Raw genomic sequence first — 20,918 nt, 5'->3', positions numbered from 1 at the left:
TTTTTCTATGCCTGGACAAATAAATCACCTGATATATATGTGATATTTGAACAGAATAAAATATCAGTTTGATTCAGAAAATGTTTTGAAGATTTGATTTGTTTTGATATACTAGGTGAGGCTTTTTGTTTTTGTTTTGAATATCTAGGTTCAGTTCTGTTCGAATGATCCTTTAATTCTATTTCTCTTTAGTAAAACTTTGCTTATTTCAGATCGAGTCCAGTGAACAGCTGGATTCAGTTTGGCTGGTAGTTCACCAAGGTGCATTTTATTCTGGTGTTGTGATTGTCATTTATACTTTGGTTTATTTCATACCTTTAGCACTGATGTGGGACTCAGGGTTTTCTTCTGGATCAATAAATGGAGATCCCAAATGAGATTGAGTGGAGCAGACCCCTTATATCAGAAATGTCAGCTGAAGGAAGAAATCTTCCATGGGTTCCCGCTGTGGTCCAGGGACCCATTATTCAATTCAGTGCTGAAGGAAAGCAGGCAACTTACTGGGCTTTCAGAAGTGGCTAATTGAAACCCTTTGTCCTCTAAGTTCAGAATTAATCAAGAAATAGCTACAAGAATTAGATCGATGAAAATCAAAACATCATTTTAATGCAGGCATCGCTCAGTTAGAAAATGTGACTAGAATCTGTGGCCCAGTAACTGGGCTTCCACATCTTGTTTCTCACACCCTCCCCCCCTCACCCCCCCAACCAAATAAGGCATTAGGCCACCCCGCCCCCTTTAAAATAAATATTTATTGAATGAATGGGCTATATATGTGTACTTTTTTAATTTCTATCCCCCAATCTCTGTGTATCTATGAGTCTGTTTCTATTTTGTTTATTTACTTTATTTTTTAAATTTTTATTTTCCTTCCTTCCTTCCTTCTTTCTTTGCAAGGCAACCCTTGGTTGACCTCACAGGTTGCAAGGACCTTGTCAGCTTACAATCTCTGATTTTTTATTTTTTACGCCTACAGCGCCTGGTCTTCCTAGATGGTCTCCCATCCAAGTACTAACCAGGCCCGACCCTGCTTAGCTTCCACGATTTGACGGGATCAGGCTTGTTCAGGGTGGCATGGCCATAGACTCACTTTTGTTTTTTTAGATTCCACATATAAGCGAGATCATATGGGATTTGTCTTTCTCTGTCTGACTTATTTCGCTTAGCGTAATACCCTCTAGGTCCATCCAGGTTGTTGCAAATGTCAAGATTTTATTCTTTTTTATTGCTGAATAACATTTCATTTGTGTGTGTGTATGTGTGTATCACATCTTCTTTATCCATTCATCTATTGATGGACATCTAGGTTGCTTCCATATCTTGGCTATTACTAGTGATGCTACAATGAAAATATATCTTTTGAACAAGTGTTTTTGTTTTCTTCAGATAAATATACTAAAGTGAGATTGCCGAATAGTATGGCAGCTCTACTTTTAATTTTTAAAGGAATTTCCATACTGTTTTCCATAGTGGCTAAACTAATTTGCCACCTCACCAAAAGTGTGCAAGGCTTCCCTTTTCTCCACATCCTTGCCAGTACTTGTTATTTGTTGATTTATTGGTGATAGCCATTCTGACAGTTGTGAGGTGATATCTCATTGTGGTTTTGATTTACATTTTCCTGATGATTTAGAGCATCTTTTCATGTCTCTTGGCCATCTGTATGTCTTCTAGGAGAAATTTCTATTCAGGTCCTCTGCCCATTTTTTGATATCAGGGAGTGTGATACCTCCTACTTTGTTCTTTCTCAAGATTATTTTAGCTATTCAGGGCCTTTTGTGGTTTCGTATAAATTTTAGGATTACTTGTTCTAATTCTGAGAAGAACATTTTCAGTATTTTCATAGAGATTGCATTGAATTTGTATATTGCTTTAGATAGTAAGGACATTTTAACAATAATTACCTCTTCGATTAATAAGCAATGTATACCCTTCTTTTTTTATATCTTATTCAATTATTTTTCTTCAATGTCTTATGGTTTTCAGAGTACAGGTCTTTCACCTCTTTGGTTAAATTCGTTCCTAGGTAGTTTATACTTTTTGATGCAATTGTAAACAAAATTGTTTCCTTAATTTCTTCTCCTGATTGTTATTGGTGTATAGAAATGCAACAGATTTCTGTATATTGATTCTGTATCCTGAAACTTTACTGCGTCATTTATTAGTTCTAACAGTTTTTGTTGGAGTCTCAAGGGTTTTTTATATATAGTATCATGTCATCTGCAAATAATGAATTTTACTTCTTCCTTTCCAACTTAAATGACTTCTATTTCTTCATTTTATCTAATCACTGTGGCTAGGACTTTGACTAGAAGTGGTGATAGTAGGTATCTTTGTCTTGTTTCTGATCTTAGAAGAAAAGCTTTCAGATTTTCACCACTGAGTATGATGTGGGTTTGTCATATAATTCCTTCATTATGTTCAGATGTTCTTTCTATACCCGCTTTGTTGAGAGTTTTTATCATAAAAGGATGTTTAATTCTGTCAAACACCTTTTCTATAGCTATTGATATGATTGTATGGTTTTTATCCTTTATTTTATTAATGTGATGGATCGCATTGATTGATTTTAAACTATTCTTGCATCCCTGGAATGAACCCCACTTGATCATAATGTATAATCCTTTTAATATATCCTTGAATCCAGTTTGCTGATATTTTGTTGAGAACTTTTGCATCTATGCTTATCAAGAATATTGGCCTATAGTTTTCTTTCTTTTTTTCTTTATTTTGGTAATGTCTTTATCTGGTTTTGGTATGAGGGTAATGCTGGCTTCGAAAATGAGTTTGGAAGTATTCCTTCCTCTTCAATTTTTTGAAACAGTTTTAAAAGAATAGGTATTAATTCTTTGAATGTTTGATAGAATTTACCTGTGAAGCATCTGGTCCCGGACTTTTATTTGTTGGGAGTTTTTGATTACTGCTTCAATTTCATTGCTCGTATTTGGTCTGTTTAGATTTTATATTTCTTTCCGGTTCAGTCTTTGAAGGTTATATACTTCTAGAATTTTTTTTTTTTAGGTTGTCTAATTTGTTGGCACATAATTCTTCATAATATTCTCTAATGATTCTTAATGTTTCTGTGGCGTTAGGTACAATCTCTTCTTTCATTTATGATTTTATTTATTTGGGCTACCTTTCCTTTTTCCACAAGTTTGGCTAAGAGTTTGTGTATTTTATTTATCTTTTTAAAGAACCAACTCTTAGTTTCGTTGATCTTTTCTATTATTTAAAACTTCCTACTTTGCTTTCAGTCTGGGTCTTGATTTGAAGTGAGTCTCATGTAAACAGTATATAGATGGGTCATATTTTTTAATCCATTCAGCCACCCTATGTCTTTTTATTGGAGCATTTAATCTATTTACATTCAGGGTACATACTTATTGCCATTTTGTCAACTGTTTTTAGGTTATTTTTATAGTTGTCCTCCGTTCCTTTATTCTTCTCTTGATCTGTTCCCTTGTAGTTTGCTGTTTTTCTTTAATGTTTTATGTCCCTTTTTCTTTGTTCTTTATATATCTTTTGTAGGTTTTTGGTTTGTGGTTACTATGAGGTTTACTTATACCTCTTTTTAATCTATAGCAGCCTATTTTAAACCGATGTGTTTAAATTTGAGTATATTCTATAAAGACTAAATTTTTACTACCCCCTCCATGATTTATGTTATTGGGGTCATATTTTAGATCTTTTGTGCTATGTATCTTCTAACTACTTCTTACAGTTTGAACTGTTTGCTACTTAAAAAAATCTTCATAGTAATTTTTTAAATGTCTGATTTGCTATATTTGTTGAATATATGGCTTTTCCTATGAGGTTTTTCCTTTTCTCATATTTTCTTATTTCTGGTTCTGGCCTTTCCTTTTCTACTTACAGCAAATATTTTAACATTTTTGGGTAAAGCGGGTTTAATGGTGGTAAATTCCTTAGCTTTTTCCTTGTCTTGGAAGCTCTTGATCTCTCCTTCGATTCTGGATGGTGACCTTGCCGGGTCTGTTATTTTAGGGTGTAGATTCCTTTCTTTCAGCACTTTAAAGATGTCCTGCCACTTCCTTCCGGCCTGCAATGTTGCTGCTGAGAAATCAGCCGATAGCCTTATGGGGTTTGTTTTTCTCTTTCTTGGTTCCGGATTGTCTCTTTAACTTTCACTGTTTTAACTACAATGTCTTGGTGTGAGTCTCTTAGGGTGCATCTTGTTTGGAAATCTCTCTTCTTCTTGGACCTGGACGTCTCTTTTCTATCCCAGGTTAGGAAACTTTTCAGCCCTTATTGCTTTAAGCAACGTTTCTGTTCCTTTCTCTTATAATGCGATAGTTTAACAACTTGATGTATTTGCTGAAGTCCCTAAACTATCCTCGTTTTTTAAATTTTTTTTTCTGCTATTCTGATTAACTGATTTCTACCAGTCTGTCTTCCATGTCCCTGATCCACATTTCTGTGTTCACAACATGCTGTTGGTTCTTCTAATGTGTTTATTATTTCAGGTATCATATTCTTCAGGTCTACTTGTTTCTTTCTTGTACTTTCTCTTTGTTGAAGTTTTCCCTAAGTTCCTTAATTCCATTAGTTGGATGAGCATCCTTATGACTGGTTCTTTGAATTCCTTATCAGGCTCAATAATTATTTCCACTTCCTTAGAGATTTTTTTTTTCCTGGGGATTTTTTCTTTTTCCTTCATTTGAGAGAGATTCTTCTGTTTCGTTTGTTAGACAAGATGGCTGCCTCTTTCAGTCTTGGAAAGTGGCCTAGAAGCAGCCTCTGCATAGGCTGTCTGTGCCAGGTGGTTCTAGTGGGCCAGTAGGAGCTGAGTGGGTGCCAAAGGAGTCTGGGGCACTGGCCTACCCCTCTGATCAGCTCCAGGTGTGTAGTAACGCCGTGTAGATCCTGCTTGTTTCCTTTGTTAGGGCCTCAATGAGCTTGCGTGTTGTAACTGAGAACACCCTGTAGCAACCTTGCAGGCAGGCGGGAGCCCTAGGAGAGAGCCCCTGCCCACCCTATGGAGGTAGGAGAGCCGCAAACACTGGAGCTGACTGGTCTCTCCAACCTCAGCGCGTCCCCACAGCTCCCGGAGGGCTCCCTGGGCTTCCTAGCCTTCTCTCTACGCTCTCTCCCTTGTCCGTTGTAATAAAAGTGGTCCTGTGTAGAAGCCACCTCTGCGCAGATTCCATGTGCTGGCTACTCTGGGAAACTGCTTGGAAGGCACTTCCGGCGCCCACGCGCAACACCTGCGGGTGCTTCCGGCGCCCAAGCCCAACACCTGCGGGTGCTTCCGGCGCCCAAGCCCAACACCTGCGGGTGCTTCCGGCGCCCAAGCCCAACACCTGTGGGTGCTTCTGGCGCCCAGCATGAGCAGCGCGTTTGATGCTGAGGACACTGGCCGGCTGCACAGTACAGCCTTTGACAGTGGTGACACTCTGCTGTTTCCGCTTGCTTCCTTTGCTGGGAAACCCAAGGCTCCAGGCACTGAGGCTGGGAACGCCCTTCAGGGACCTGCCAGGTAGGCCAGAGCCCCCAGCAGAGCGCCCACCCACCCTGCGGAGGCGCAGCCGGCCAGAGAGGTCCGGCCGCTCGCGGGGCTCCCGCGCGGCTCTCGCCTTCTCTATTGAGTCTCTTTCTCTTTATTGTCAGAAGCTGTTTATTCGGTACTCTGTTGTCTCACAGGAGTAATTGCTACCTATCCGCGGTATATTTGGTTTTGCTCATGGGAGAGGGGAGTTTGCTCATGGGAGGGGGGAGCGCAGGCCACCCTTTCGTATAAAGCATACACTTCCTTAGTCGACCGCACATGGGATCACTCTCTCCCACCTGGAAAACCTCATTAGTTTGGATCCATAGAAATAGCCTTTAACCTACCTCCAGAAAAAAAGATGCCTGGCCCAAGGCAGATGTGCTTTTCCTGTGGGTGCAGGAGGAAGAGGAGACATTCTCTGCAGGTAGACAGACCTGAGAGAGAGCTAGGAATGGCCAAGCCACACTCAGGCCTCCCCTGAGCTCCGCTAGGTCACACCTTCTCCTTTATGGTCGGGAGTGAAGGGCGAGAGAGGGAGCAGCAGTGTCACGGGGTGGGTGGAAATACGAGGGCGTGGGAAGAGCTGTCCACCGTCCACGTATTTTATCCTTGCCCTTTCTGTCCCGCAGTTCAAAATAGCGCTTTGAAAACTTTGGGAATTGAATCCCCAGGTAAAAACACCTTCACCCCTGCCAAGGAGTCACTCTCATCTCTTCTCAGTCGCTTCTGAGTCAAGATAGCCATATTGCACTTTTTATAGAAATTCCCCTTTCCATCATGTCTACTCCTCCGGAGTTCCTTGTCATTTTCTTCATCCCTAAGCACTGAAAGTCTATGGCCCTTTCTTTCTAGAATGGCCTTTGATGCTGTCATACACGTCCAGGTGGCCGTCGCTCATTTAGAGACATTTTTGTCCCTCTTCCGACACCTGCCCTCTACCCAACACACACATCTCAGAAGCTCTGGTCTCAATCAAAACTCAGACCATTTGGATTATTTCTGGAGCACTCACTGTAGTCACAGCCTGGGTTAGAAGCCCCGTAGGGAATTTTACTAGTCCCTGTGTAAACTCAGTTTTTGCAGTAAAAATCAAAATGCGGATGTTGTTCATTTTGTCGTCATGTTCTGCTGACCATGATGCATGTGAGTTCTTGGGCCGGTGGGTTCATTTATTCACTCATTCATTTCTTCCTCCGCTTACTCATTTTTATGGTGTGTGCTTGTCACTATGCTGAACCCTGGGGTTACAAATAGGAGTGATTCTCTGTTCCTATCTTTGGGAACTCAATCTGGGGGTTGTATAGATATTTTAAAATATGGCCATGTAGCTGGATTATAGAGGTGCGCAGACTTGTGTGCATGAAGCGTACGGGGCGAGGTACCTACCTATATAGAAGATGACCAGTTCGGGATGACCCTGGTCTCCTCTGGTGAGGAGAAAAGCAGAAGGTACAGCAGGAATTGTCAAAGGCAGTTAGGGCCCAGTCTACGGAAGGCTTTGTAAGACAGGAAGGAGTTTAAGCTGTATTCTATAAGCAACAGGAAGCCAGCGGGGGTATTAAACAGAGGTGTAACTGCATTCATTTTTTATTAGAGAGATAACTCTGCATGGGGGGCGGGGATGGGATTCAGTCTTAGAAAAGTTAATCCTAAAAGGGCAATAGGCATTTGGCTGCTGAGAAGCCCACCTTTTAGCTTAGTGTTTGGAGGGTCTCGAGTGATATTGATGTAATTGAGCTTTTAGCAAAAAAAAAAAGATGAAATCGTACTAGGCGATATGGCTAAAATGAAAAGAACGTGATTTGCCTTATAATAATGCACCCCCTAAAAATAAATCTTTAATTCAACCTATGAATCTTTAATGCCAAGAACGCAGCCTAATACTTTGAAATTGAAACTTGAGAGGCAGGCATTGCAAAATCAGCCCTACGGTGGGTTTGGGGCCGACAAATTGAGCAGTATGAACTATTGACACCTCCTGGTGGCAGCAGATGTGAGCTGGTTGCCTGGTCAAAACAACAGGGAAATGAATCAAAGGCATTAAAAATAAATAACGCTGGCAGCCCAGATAGAAGGGACGGGAGGACGAAATGGTCCCAGTCGTGGGGCTGACCTGCGGGAAACCTCTGCCTGTCGGGAGGGAGAGATGGCGGAAGGAGGCCGCGGGTGACGGGGGCTGGCCTCCCCTGCTCCTGGTGAGAGGACCAAGCAAGGCCACTTGTGACAAATATAAAACCGAAAGGTAGATTACCGAGATAGGTGTTCCGGAATGTCTGCTGGCACTTTTTAAAGGAAATTGTTTTCATTTTTCAGTTCTAAACATCCAGCCTAATCCATGCTTTCTCATCGTGATCTCTTCCAGCGCTAGAAGCTCTCTTTACCCTTCTCAGAGCCCTTTTACATACAGGGTTGTATTTAATATAAGATCGGCCGCTCAAGGGAAGAACCGCCCAGAGTCATCGAATTTCTCACTTGAGCTTTTGCTATTCACGACATTTCAAAAGCCAGGAAGACATTAACTCTGAGATGTTGAATAGCAAAATGCAAAAGCCAATCAAAACCGATTTTAGGTGGACACCCTACCTACTTACGGTGGGAAACTACCAGAAGGAACAAAAAGAGCGGCTTTTGGTTTCTGACTCATTGGTTCGGACATGAAAATGACTCCGAAATAATTTGGGAGGACCGAGAGTCCAGGTTCAATTATTCACTTGCCGGATGACCTAGGAGATGTCCCTTACCCTCTCCAGGCTTCGATTTCCCTCTAGATAAAGCAGGAAGATAGATAGACTCCAAAAAATTTCTAGGATCTAGGGGGTACAGGGCTGCTTTATGAATTTCATGGCTCTTAAACATTTTTGTCTTCGTGGCCCCTTTCTCCATTAAAAAATAATTAAAGTTATATTTTACTCCTGCTTTGGTAGAATAGAAATATAATCAAGTCTGGGTCATATTCCTCTTTATATCAATAGTTGAAGTATGTATCTTGCTTATCGCAAGAAGCAAAGTATTCGTGCACCGCGGTCCCTAAGCGCTGTGCCCGCTGCACCTCGTGGAGAAGTCCACCCAGAGTGAGGGGCGAGCCACCAAGAGCCACGAAATATCAGAGGATAAGAGCATGAGCTTAGCTTTAAAGGGTCCTCCAATGCAACTTGCTCTTAGCTGCTTACTAGCTGTTCGTCTTCAGGCAAGTTATTTAAGCTCTCTGAGCCTCTGCTGTCTCAAACATAACATGAGGAAGATAAGTCATTGCAACTCTGCAGATTTTTGTGAGGGTTAAGTGGGACAGGGCCTCCATATTCACGCCTTCCTTGGCTCCGCGCCTGATACTTAAGAAGCCCTGGATCAGTGGTGTCTGTTCCTCTTCCTGTTAATCCGCTGTTACCATTATCCTCCCAGCAAGGTGAGCATGGCTCCTCCCCTCCTGCGGGCCTGGAGGCTAATTCACTGTAGGTCGCGTGCTCTGGCTTCCTCTCTCAAAGAGCGTGAAGGACTGCCAGCCCGGAGGGCCAGCTGGTGGCCACCCCCACCCTGGGCACAAGCCGCTGAACCTCGGTTCATGCCCATAGTTTGGGAGGGCGGTCACAGCAGCAGCAATTGTCCTGTTCTGTGACTACAGAGACGATCATCACATTCTATGGTGCTAAAAGGCGGGAATAATTATTTAATACATTTGGTTTAGTTTTCAAGCCTTTTTTATTTTTATTTTTTTCTATGTACACAGATTATTATAATTTAAACAATAGTATAAGATTTGAATACCTAAACCCGTCATCTCACGTTATGACTAGACAGCAAAACTGTTCCATGAAATGGGCATGTGTGCATATGTGTCGCGTGTGTGTGTGTATTTGGGTCTTTTGCACTCCTGAAGTTTCCATAACTACATCTACTTAAGATTCTGTGAGTATGGAAAGCTCACATTGTTGATGGAAGAGGGTTATTTTTACTTTACCAAAGGCCGATCGTGCAGGGCAGTGGCACCCCCTTGCTCACCCGCTATTCTTTGTGCATTAATTTTAATGTTTAAATAGCAAGTGCATTTTCCAAAGGCTGCATAAAGCACTAGATAAGTAGAAGACCATTGGCTTGGGGAGAGCGAATGCTCAGCGAAGCCTTTCGCATAGAGAATGCCGAGTATCGCCGCCATTATTCAGCATCAGAATCAGTTATGGCTGTCTGACTGATGGACAATTTTTTCCCCGACCTGCTCTCTTTGCAAGTGACCTATACTGTCTAGACAGTTGCATATTATTTATACATTCATTTCAGATTTTATGGGTTTTTTTCCCCACTAAAGTTGTGCAGGTTTGATCAAGCCAAGTAACTATTAGAAATGTACTCCATGAAAAGCCACATAATTGCACCATGTGAATGCTTGCTTTCTTAGAGTTGCGTCACCGTTAATTTTTTTTTTTTAATTTTCTTTTTTAAAAGACCATCACATGAGCTCTGAAAAGAAAAAAGATAAAACCAAACTTCCCAACCTCTGGCCCAAAGACAGACAGACACACACACACACACACACACCCCCTCACCCTCCTATCTTCAGAGTACCAGCAGTGGGCCATGGAGGGAATTAAAGACAGCTAATTTCAAAGGTTCTTAATCAATTCAAGTTGATCCCATTTGTTGATTAGGGAGTCAAAATGCATTATTTGCATCCTGTTTCAAATTCAGAATTTTCTTGTGGAGGTTAGAGGCTGGAGAAATCTCTTTCAGAGTGATCCCCTTGGGCAGAAAGGGAGCTAATTTGAAAACTCTGGCGAGTCGGATGGGTTGTGAAAGTTCCAGATGAAGCATTTATGACGGCTCCTTTCAGGGTGGCGCGTTTTGGGGGGTGCGCGTGTGTGCGCATGTGCACGAGCATGGGTACATGTGCCCACAGTCTGCAATAGTTGTGAACAGGTGGCTGCAGCGTTGTGGAATTATCTGGGTAACAAGCGAGATGGCTCATTTCCATCCAGGTACATCAGATACCTGATGGTACATCCAGGGCGAAGTTCAGCCATTAAAGGGAAGGATGACCCTTCCCTGTGTGCACTGAAACCGGGAGGGGCTGGTGCTGTATAGTCTCAGGCCCCCCAAATACTCCGTTTAGGATGCTGTTATTTTCCTGAAGTTGTCATGAGGTCCCTTTCAATAGGAGACTGAGGTTTGAAATCGGTTCCTTCATGCTCATGACTTGGTAAAAATGCTGTGCCCTGGCCTGAGTCAGAGGAAGCGCACCTGAGGGCCAGCTCCCTTGGGAGAACGTGCTCAGCGCAGCCAGAAGTGAGCCTGTGCACCTGGACGCCCCGCCTCTCTGACTTCACGCCCCAGTGCCTTTTGCCAGGAAGACCCCAACCCCGCACTAAAAAGTGTGTCGATGTGTGTGTCCTACATATCGAGAAGACGCTACTTCTTTGGGGCAAGATTATACATTAACCTATTTACATCTCATTTATGTCAACTGGAAATGGCGAAGGTGAATATTTAATAGAAATTATATGAAGGAAAAACCCCAACTGGATAAAATTTATTATGTATTTTGGGTGCTCCCCCCCAGCCCCCAAACACATACCGGATTACACTGCTTCCTGTGTCCCGTTAGAAGTCACAGTTGACATCTTAAAATTTACCCTGGCCACCAGACGGTCAAACAGCGTTCTGTTTATCGAGCCACTACGAACATTAAATTGTAAAACTTACCCAGTGGCTAAGGTTATTTGGGGTGTAAAAAAAATCACAATGAGAAAAACATATAGCTCTCAACACTCTCAGAAGGGAATAAAGTTTTCCTTGTCTAAATACCAATTCTAAAACACACCATTTCCTTCCATCGCTATGCGACCTGGCCCTTTTCAAAGGCCGTTTCTTTCTCAGCCTGGATTTCATTCTCTGTCCCCCTCCTACCGTGTGAGATTAATCCCCGCGCCCTGCACACTGCCTGGAGTTCAGTGCGCGTGTTTACTGAGGTGTACAGCTCTCAAATAACTTTGGTGCTTCTTTCACCCACTGTTAGGAAGTATATTTAAAAGAAATTGCCTTTTATAGATTTAAATTACAAAAGTACTGATATCATGCAAAAGGCAGTTTAACTCATGCAAGCATACAAATAGGTAAATCTTAGGAAAAAAGATAGCAAGGCTAATATGAATGTAAATAGGATTAGCTGCCGGCATTAGCAGTGGCTGTGAAATTTAAAGTCCTTTTTCTGTTAGGTGATTCTTTAAAATACACCTATATTTCACGTGTGGATTCGTAGATATTTGGAAATATATTTTACTTTGTCTTGGGCTTGAATTTCGAAACAAGAACAGACGACGGGGCTGACATCCGCTTATCGGCAGCCACGGTAGAAGTGAAATTTAACCTTCTCAACACTTAGATATTTATTGACGCAAACTTTTAAATCTGTAGGAAACTATGACAAAGTTTGACCACGAAAAGATAGATTCATATCACAAAGAAATTAGGAAACTGAATATATAGTCTTTTAATTTTTTCCTTAAGAAAAACCTCATTTGTTCCCAAAGACAGATCAGATAAAAGTGAGCGGTTTAGAGCAGGGATCAGCAAAAATGGCCCGTGGGCTGCATCCAGCCCACTGCCTGTACTTGTTCATCCCCTAAGGTAAAAATAGCTTTTATATTTTTAAGTGATTGTAAACAAATCAAATAAAGAATATTTCATGATACATAAAATTATATAAAATTCAAATTTTAGCGCCCATAAATAAAGTTTTATTGAAATACAGCCACACTCATTCGTTTAACGATTAGGTGCTTTCTCACTGCTATAGCAAATCCGAGTAGTTGTGACAGTGACCTTATGGCCTCAGAACAGGTCGGAAGGGTACATCTCGCTACTCATTCATTCACCGAGTCCCTGCATTTTTGCCAGTCCAGTAGTAAATGGGGATCCAGAGCATCTTTCTTACATGCGTGGCGTTTATAGTCTAGAGGAACAACCAGCACTTAACAGATCATCGCAAGCTGTTACGACACAGTTACACTTCACAAAAGACCGTGCCACAGAATGTGGCAGGCGAAAATTGGTTTGGCGAAATGGTGCCTTTATTTTGTAAAACTTCAGTGTGGAAGAGCTGATTTAATAATACATGAGACGAGAGATTTAATAATACGTGAGTCGGAACGTGTTCTCCTGGGGTGTAATGGTGTTTGAAGTGCTTCCCACAAGTGGAACGCATGATCACACTCCAGCTGCCGGCACTTTTGAGGGTTTCTGTTTTTGGTGGAGAGCTTCTAAGACCAACAGCCATAGATACCCATCAGATCTAGAGCTACCGTGGTCCACAGAGACTGTATGCACAAAGCTGAGTTCACGTGGAGGAAGCAGTAAGGAGCCCAACTTTTGAGGATGTATCCGGTGATCAGACAACCCTGTTGGTTGACTGCGTGTCTGGCTCATCGATTGGCTACAGTCTCAATGTGATTATGACTATTCGTATCACCTAAATAATAAATAATTAATATTTTATAAGCATCATATAATTTATGCATTTGATAAACGTTTGGTGGATGCATTTGATGAGTGCCTAGATTGTACAAAACATTGACCTACATTCGGTGGAAGGAGGAGCCCTAAGGGTGTGCCTCTCCCATCTCCCTTCGGGAAAGAACTTGTCATTTGGCTGCAAGGAAGGCACTTACCTGACATCTTCCAGCTGTTGGCCCTCAGATTCCACCTCAGCTTTCAGCCAAGACCATGCTCTTCCCTGGCAGTCCCGGGCCTCAGTCGTTTTTGCCCAATGCAGAGCTCCACCTACGGGCGACCTTTGTTCTGGAGCTCCCTGTTGAGTGGGTTAAGACTTCATGAGATGAACATCATGATCTGAGGCTCTGTCTTCCGAATCCTGCTTATTCCCCACTTTTCCTTTCGCTAGTATCAGACCCACACTGTGGTCCCAAGGCCTCTTCCCAGCCAACCAGCTTCCTTGTCCCAGAGGCCTTCTAACATGGCCTCCATCGATCCTCACCTTCTGGTGTTCGTGCCCTTGTTTGATCCCTTCATGAATATAGACTGGACCTAGTGACTCACTCTTAGTAAATGGACATCATTAAAAGCGATGGAAAGTCACTTCTTAGGTTAGGTTATAAAAGACTGTGACTTTGGTCTGGTTGGCACACTCTTGCTCTCTCTCTCTTTTTGCTCACTCCGATGAAGCAGACTGCCTTATTGTGAGCTGCTCAGTGGAAGGCAAGACATTTAGGGGGGACTTCAGCCAACAGCCGGCTGAAGCCCTCGGTTCAGTAGCCTACAAGGAACTGAATACCAGCGGCAATAATACACGTAATCCAAGAAGCAGATCCTTCCCCACGTGAGCCTTTAGATAAGACCACAACTTCAACCGACACTTTGACTGCAGCCTTGTGAGCGACTTTGAGTCAGAAGTACCCAGTTAACTTGTGTCCATATTTTTGATCTATAGAAAATCCAGGGTAATTTGTTACACAGCCACAGCCAAATAACATATCCTCTTTAAGTAGAAGATAAATCTTCTGCTTAAAGCCATTACTCCCAATAAGTCTCCTAACTCCTAACTCAGTTTTCGCCTCTGCTCTTTGGAGACCTCAGCTGACATTTAGGCCATCAAATCTGGTGCTTGGGAGAAAAGTCAAGTTGAGAATGAAGATCTGAAGGTCAGCAGCGTAGATGTGGAGTGAGAGACGCTATCATTCCAGAGCACGAGGCTGAGAAGAGACGGGATCGAGGATGGGCTCGGTGCGTAGCTAGCATGGGAAGAACAGCTAGTCAGAGAGACCGAGGGAGGATCAAACAGCTCTCTCCTCCAGGTCACCTTCCCTCACTCTTCTCCGATTCCTCCTGTCGCTCTCCACCGGGGGCCGGGTGCGATGCCTCTCCTTCCTTGTGACACGGCCATCACCACACTGCTTCATAACTGGTTTCAGCGTCAACCTCCCTAATAATGCGCAGAGGTCCTGGAGGGCAGGGCTGGTGTCTTCTTATTCACTGTTGACTTCCTAGTGCTTCACAAGGCTGGTGCTTCGGAGGAACTTATTTAATGTTTGAACAGATGTATAATGAGAACGTAAGGTACCAGCAAAATAGGACGTGTGTTTGGTCGTTGAAACACAACTAAGGCAGGAAACGATACTGTATTGTGCACTTAAAAACTTAAGAGGGTAGGTGTCAAGCGTTCTTACCCCAGTTAAAGAAAAACAAAACACAACTATAGCTCAGCTTTGCCAACCTCTTCCTTATATATAAAGTAATATGTGCAGTTTTCTCATTTAATGTATGCATGAAATATATGTAAATTTTCTCATTTACCACTCCTAATTCTATGATATAGTTACTATGATTTCCCATTTTACAGTGAAGAGTCCAAAAATGATGCAGCTGAGCTAGAACTTAAATACAGGCCTTGAACATTGGAACTTTGAGGTCCCGCTCTTATGAGAACTAAAAGTTAGGCGAAGCCTTCTCGGGCCTTCAGCCTGGGGTTAGATTCTGCTTCTGGTGTTTAGGCCGAGTCTCCAGGCAGCAGGATCTGCTTTCTCTTCCCCCTTCAGCTGTTTGGATATTGGGAAGTGCAGTCTCTTCTTGCCGAGATCTGCGGGGTGACTATCCAGTGCCCGATGTGGCTAAGTTGGCTGAAATGTCTGAGTTCAGCCTTTCTGAGGGGAGAGGCTGGCGTACACACGAGAACAATATTCTAGCCATTTACCACCCAGGGTGTCCACTTGCTACTCCGCTTGTCCGTGGTTGGTTTCAGGGTCATGGAGATCTAGACATGGTCCACCCTTTGAATTATGCCACAACCGTTTGCTGAAACGTGAAACCGTTTAATCAATGAGCAAAGTCATTTTTCTTCATTCTAGATCATTCCTCCTTAATCATCCCTCCCACACCCTAAATCGATAAGGTCAATTGACAGTGCCAGGCAAACCAGGACAGTCGGTCACCCTAAAAATAGATCAGTCCTAACGAGGTTGACAAATGGCTCACCTTCTGGGTCCTTTTCTCGCTCTTTCTGTCTCTACCCATTTCCTACCCTTACACACTCCCCTCAAATTATCGGCACAGGAGGGATTGCCTGGCGATTTGGTCTGACTGAAAGACAGACCAAAAAGAGCAGTAGCTGAGTTTGCGGACATGGATCATGTGGGCGTCAGTCCCCGTGAATTAAATTGTCCCATTCGGCCAACCTGATAGAGACGAAATCCCAAGCTTAAGGTGGAGTGTGAGTCTTTGCTTCACAAAAGGTTTCATCATAATGTTTAAAATTAAAGAATTGTTTTTTGGGAAATATTGTTAATGTTAGAGGTATCACATGTGTTCTTGTATCTTTTATCATAAATTCCTGAAGAAACATAGTATCCTCTGTAGTAATGAAATCTAGATCACTCAGGTTTCTGAGTGTGGAAATTTCGTGTAGGAAGTACTTAGACTGCCCCTGCCCTTGGACATTTTCTCTGGAGGCTTCGAAATATATTATATTTGATTGACAAGACCTACGCATGTGTACAGACTTCCTAGTTTAGAGATTTCGTTTACTTGCTACGGTTCGACCTCTTGTGAAGTACACTCGTTTATTAAAGACTTGTGGAATTTCTGAATTCTCTCTCTAATCCCTATAATTCTAAATTCCAACCTTACCTCACTGTACATTGCATTTTCATGGTTTCAGTAAACAGAACATTTAAAAGACACCATTGCAACCAGAATTAGATGCCTTTTTTTTTTTTTTGCAAAAGCTAAACAAGTACGAGCATCCTTTAAATAACAATATTTTTCTGATGTTAATGTCGAATTAATCCAAGAAATGAATATGTATTGATGGTATTCTTTTGGGTTTTGAAAATCCTTACAACCACATAATTAAATGAGTGCCTTTAGAAATACTGATAAAAGCCCATTGCCATTCAAATATCTATACAAGACAATGGCCGTAAGCTGTGGGCTTGGGAGATTAGTTTGGCCACGAGCCAGTGTTTATCACAATCTTTCCATCTCAGCTGATAAAATTTAATCATTCTTATTTAAATAGAAATCAGAATTAATGCGGGTTTTAAAGAGAAGGAATAATAAACGAATCACACTATCTTTATTTCAGAGCTCCTGGCATATATTGTCTATTCAGAATGGAAATGCTAGCGGTTTTTGTGTTGTTTTCCTACCCTGGACTTGCATTCCAAAGTCTTCAAAAATAATGAGCTATTGCTTCTCTCAAATATTTATTTTTTTCAGCTCTGCGTTAACTAAAGTGGCTTCCACCCTCCTTGCTAGTGGGATGAGCAGGGCTTTGTGTGTGACGGGGACATGACTTGAACTGGAGTCAGCACGGCACGTACTTTGCACTGCTTCTCCTGGAGTGGCAATGGGTTTGGACGGAGCCCTTCGCATCTTCACACCTGGGGCCCTGGAGACCAGCAGTGGGAAGTGAGAAGGCAGCTGGTGTGGACTGGGCGTGTAGCTGACTTTGGATCAGAACCGTGGTGCCGCTAGGGGTCAAGTCCAGAGCTAAGTCTCTCATGAGAACAGTCACAGACCACAGCTTTGTATAAGCAGTTACAGCCCGAAGAAACTTATTGGCCATTTAGTTCAATCCACTCATCTTGTGGGCAAGGAAGTTGAGGACCAGGGAGTGGAAGTGACTAGCTCCATGTCACCATGATGCAGATCAGGTCTTCGGCCCCCAGCCTGGTATTCTTTGATTTCGTGTGACCCTTTTAGCCCAGCCTACACCTGGAGTGGACACAACGCAGCACCATTTGGTTCGACTCCGTCTATATTTTTTTGGTTAAAGCCTTAAACCAAATCCTTTCAAATTCAAACACTTCTGCATCCACAAAATAATTAGAGCAACTAAAGCAACCTTATTTTCCCCCAGGATTTCCTCCTTTAAATTACATTTTGTAAAAAATTAAATATGTTTACATTTAAATATGAAAGGAAAAACCAAATTTGTCTATAATTTCACTATATAGCTAACATTAATAAGATAAAATAATTCTAATCAATAAAATTTATCCATCATTTGCTATGTTCTAGTCACTTTACTGTATCATCACATTTAATTCATACACGGTCCCAACGAGGTGTACCATTTTCAGTCCATTTTACACAGGAAACCAAAGGGTAGAGGGGTCGAACAATTTTCCCAAGGTCACCCAGCCAGCAAGGGGCGGAGCCAAGATCCTAACATGGCAGTCTGGCGTTAGACCCAGCCTCTTGACTAACCAGGATTTCGTACAGACTCAGAAACGTGGATTCTTAATTTAGCCAGCACTTAGGTCTTACCTGAATTTTAAGTTTTATTCCATCTTCAGACTTTATTATGCATCCACTGTTTCCATGGACATATAATCTCCCCGCTGATCCAAAGTAGGAATTCGGCCCCATTAAAGTCAGTTGGGGTAAACAGTCCGATTTGCTAGAAAAGGCATTTTGGAATCAGTTTGACTCTATTACTTTTGACTTTGTTATGAATTTCAGTTTGGGTTAAGGGTGTATCGGACTTCAAAACATCTGGTTAGGTCATTTAAGAACCTTCCTGAGACTTCACAACCCCTTAAGACTTCCTTTCAAATTTATCCATTTCCTCTGTCACCATGCTCTTACAAATGCTTTGAGAAACAATGAAACAATGCTTTTTATTCATTTGAGAAAATGTATAGAAGACCTCCTTAATCTGGTATCAATGGGAATAAACTGTTTCACATGAGTAAAATTTCAAGATAAGTAAACCTCAGAGGCTTAAGAGCTGGAAAATATTTTTCTCAATAGTTTTCCATAGTTACACATTTCTTTCTGTGTGTTTTACTCATTTCTTGATAACCCGGAGCTATGATTATAATCATTAATAATATGTGTACTAGTGAGCGTCTCCTGGGAGGACATTTGGGATCTGGGACTTCCAAACAAATGCCACTTTATAATAATGTCCCCTAAATTATTTAACACTCTTAAACCTTAAGCTAGAAGCAGGATGATATAACTTGATGATAACGCCCTGTTTGCATTTTGATAGTGCCATTGACTGCTAGAAATATGAGTAGGAGTTAAGAGTCGATGAACTGTTATGGACAGTGTGGCCCATGTTCTCCAAGGCATGACCATTCCCAGCTGATGTTCCCTAAAGGGACAATACTTGTCAGTTGGCCTATGCCATTGCCATGGTCACTACGGCAACCACTGTCCCCACCCTGACCTAGATCCTCCAGGCTTCCTGGCAGCCAGGACACCACCATCCCCCTACCTGGCAGCATTCAGATGGCTTCTACTTTTTCACAGTTAGAATCAAGGCTGCCATGGATACGGCGGGGGTAAAGTCCCTTTGTGCACACAGGCAAGGGTTTCCCTGGGACAGGCACCCGAACCTAAACTGCTGGACACCATCAACTTCACTCGATACTACGGGATTGCTCTCCAAAGTGATCACGCTGATTTCCATTCTCCTCAGCAATGTGTAGGAAGGGGTTCTCATTTCCTGATATTCTCAGTAGAGAAGAAAGTTATATTTTGCAACGCTCAGTCTTATGGGTTCTTTTAAAAAATTATTCCAAGATGTATGGAAACATTTACTTTTTAAAAGACCTCTTTATTGAAGTATGATTGACATACAAAAAGCTGAACATATTTATTGCATACACCTTCACGAGCTCGGAGATAAGTATACACCCATGAACCATCACTGCAATCTGTACCGTAAACCTATCCATTACCTCCAAAAGTTTCCTCCTGCCCTCTTTATTGTTATATTAACTGCTATTATTATAACTGATAGGAACACTTAAGACCTATCCTTTGGCAAATTTGTAAATAAAGGATAAGTATTGTTAACTATACACGCTGTGCTGAATAATAGATCTCTTGGACCTCGTGTAACTAAAACTTTGCACCTTTTGACCAGTACTTGCCCATTTCCTCCTCCCTCTAGCCCCTGGCAACCACTAGTCCATTCTCTGTCACTATAAGTTTGACCATTTTAGATTCCTCATTAAGTCGTATCACTCAGGATTTGTCCTTCTGTGTCTGGCTTATTTCACTCAGCACAATGTCCTCCAGGTTCATCCCCGTTGTTGCAAATGGCAAGATTTCCTTCTTTCTTAAGCCTGAAAAATATTCCATTGTAAGTACATAACACGTTTTCTTCATCTATTCATCTATAGTTGGACACTTAGATTACGTCCATATCTTGGCTATTGTGATAATGCAGCAGTAAACATGGGGGCGCAGATATCTCTTCGAGATCCTGATTTCAGTTTATTAGCCTTTTTATTTGTTGCCTTTAGCTTGTGTTTTCGTCTTCTGTCAAACTGAAGTTTTAAGTGTATTAACTCAACTGGAAAACTTATGAGCAACAGAAACATTCATCTATTTTCTCTAGGCAATTCCTTATGATCACCTCTTTTTTATAAATCAATCGAGTAGAGAAGAAAGTTATATTTTGCATGACTTTGGAAGCTATTCCAACCACTTAGCCACCTAAAAAGGAATATTGGTATTTAGATTTCTTAAGAACCCCTGAGAAATCAGCTCCACCAAGACAAAGAAAGAGGAATCTTAATTGAGGTCAAGTCCCAGGGTGAACAGTGCTGACCCCCAAAGAGGCAGAAGGCAAAGGGTCTGGGCTTCCCATGCCACCCCCATTAGACTCGGGCGAATGGAGCGTCCTCATCATCTCTGTCTACCTGTCCTGGTCCACTCTGGTAAACATCATCTGGGAGAGGTTCTCCTTGACTCTTATCATGATTACTGAAGGGGTGCCCTGGCTGGGCCTCTTGGATCTCTCGTTGCTGCCCAAGTAATGTTGACCATTGTCCATGGCCATTGTCTTACTTCCTCCGAGAGAACATGGGCGTTTGAGAAACCTTCTGTCGCTCATCTCTCCTTTCCAGGTTTTACCGCCCTTCCGCTCGCTGAATTAGGCACTTGACCCCGCCCCCACCACTCACCCTCCCCGCTGCTTGGTGCTTCTATTATGTCCACTTCTCAGTCGTTTTCTTTTTCTCCATCCTTCCTCCATCTACTGATTTGTACCCTCCACCTACCTAGCTTCCAGTGCTGTGTGATCTTTCGCAGGTTGCTTCACCTCTCTGAGCACCATGAATTGGATTTGATCAGTGGCTCCAAACCCAGACGCAGGGTTCAGAAACAAAAATAAATACATAAGACTGATACACATGGCTTGCATGTTAAATAATACTTAAAAATAATCTTCCCTTTCCTGTAGAAATTCGCTTGCTTTTTGTTTTTGATGGAATACATCGCCCTCTCTGTCTAGCTTTCATTGTCCCACTGAGGATACAGATGAGAGAATGAGAAGTAGGTCACGTTCCTCTTCACTTTAAGAACCACAGCACAAGTGTGATGACACATAGCAAAGGCCACCAGTCTCCATGTTGGAGGCAATAGAGAGCGGTGGGGACTGTGGTCAACT

General features: G+C 42.3%; 1 pseudogene; it reads right to left on the bottom strand.

The window, feature by feature from the left end:
- Nucleotides 1-967: 967 nt before the first annotated feature.
- On the bottom strand, nt 968-1,086 carry LOC120617478 (uncharacterized; annotated as a pseudogene).
- Between the last annotated feature and the right edge of the window lie 19,832 nt (nt 1,087-20,918).

Source organism: Pteropus medius, unplaced genomic scaffold (assembly GCF_902729225.1).
Source record: "Pteropus medius unplaced genomic scaffold, Ma_sr-lr_union100, whole genome shotgun sequence".
Classification (NCBI taxonomy): Eukaryota; Metazoa; Chordata; class Mammalia; order Chiroptera; family Pteropodidae; genus Pteropus; species Pteropus medius.
The sequence above is the reverse complement of the archived record's forward strand: the minus strand, read 5'-3'. Positions and strand labels throughout refer to the sequence as shown.